Source organism: Sorex fumeus, unplaced genomic scaffold, assembly GCF_029834395.1.
Source record: "Sorex fumeus unplaced genomic scaffold, SorFum_2.1 ptg000069l, whole genome shotgun sequence".
Classification (NCBI taxonomy): domain Eukaryota; kingdom Metazoa; phylum Chordata; class Mammalia; order Eulipotyphla; family Soricidae; genus Sorex; species Sorex fumeus.
Window position 1 is genome coordinate 34870 of NW_026606126.1, and position 1768 is coordinate 36637.

Here is a 1768-nt window from a genome sequence, read left to right on the forward strand (position 1 = left end):
CAGTTATGTGTACCTAGGTCGATAACTCAACATGATGAATGACCTGGCACCTGAGTTGCGCAGGAGGAAGAGAGTGGCTTGCAGCACCTCATAGAGCGTCAAAGAAATAGCTACGATTATGAAGAACCTCCAGCACCAAGCACATCTCTTCAATTCCACTGTTCTTCCTGCATTAACATATGCCTCAGAGACCTGGGCCCTACAAAAGCAGGATGAGAACACTACTCATGTCTCCCAAAGAGGAATCAAAAGAGCTATGCTTGGAGTATCACGCTTCACTCAAGTGAGAGAAAGAATCCAGAGTACAGACCTCCATCAAAAATCAAGAATCAGGGACACTGTCTAGTTTGTCAAGGCATCAAAATCAGATAGGCTGGACACATAATGCGATTTGGAGATGACTGCTGGACTAGAGCCATTACCTACTGGATTCCATTGGACATCAAAAGATCGCATGGCCACCCACCTACGAGATGGTCAGACTTCTTCATCAAGATCCTGAATGAACAGTTTGAGGCTCTTCATGTTCCTGGAGCGAGCAGATGCCATTGGGCTACACTAGCACATGACAGGGATGAATGGAGACGTTTCTGGTGCCCACTCATGCAAATCGATGAGTAACGGATATCAAGTGATCAAGTGATCCTTATCTTGCCTGAAAATTTCCTTAAATTGTCTATGAATTTAATGTATGGAATTCTTTAGTCTTAAGAATCCTTAAGAATGTATTAAGAATTCTGTGTTTTAATTATAGCATAAATCTGAAGTTTACAGAAAAGCAATTTAAACCACTATTCTCCAACTATATTAAAATTATGACTTCCATACTTTTCTTTCTTTTCTCAATTTTTGAAGTTTTATAACCTTAGACTATGTTAGATTTGGAAGCAAGAATAAATCTTACACTTCCACAGAATTTCTTAATGCCATTTCTTCTTTTAAAAAGCTTAGTGTGAAAAGAAAAGATGAATAAGACATTTCTTGCTTTTGTGCTATCTCCAAGCAAAATTAGAGCATAGTTAAAACAGTCTTTATGTATTAGTGAATAATTTATTTTATTATTCTAGTAAGAATCAAATGAAAGGGAAACATCTGTTCTCAATACTTTTTCCTTTCTCCATACCAGAAAACTGCTCCCAGTAGTGGAGGAACTCTGCAGTGCCTAAAGAACCCCATGAGCATTAAACAGACCATTAAGTGAAGGGCAGGTCTATATACTATCAAAAATACTGAATGCAAAAAGAATTGAATGTCAGTGTTATTGCTGTTACATTATAAAAATAACTTAATGATTTTACTATACCTTATCATTAGTCATGAATTAGAGCCAAGGGCTCTTTTTGTTTGAAATGCCACATTTGCCACTGCTTTGCCTATTGAGCTGCTGCTAATGGAACTGAGAAGGGAAAGTCCCTTTTAAATGCTAGTCGCATCTTCCCCAATGCAGGGAGAGAAATTGAATGGGATATTTTGAATCTTAATGTTTCTTGTTGTCTTCCAGATCACTCCATAGTATCAGCCAACAGACTGTACAGTTCTGCATCACTCTGTACATGCCCAGGTGTTGAAAGTGAATAAGGCCCAAAGCAGGGCAGTCATGTTAAAAATTTGCATCATCTTCTAAGGAAAGTGTTTGGACAGCTTTCTTTCACTGAAAATTTTCTCACTAACAAAATAAATACCAGTTAAGTTTATATTAACCAGAATGGGTGGGAAGTATGGATTACAGTGAGTATTTCAATAAGCTGAAATGTAATCATAATGTCCG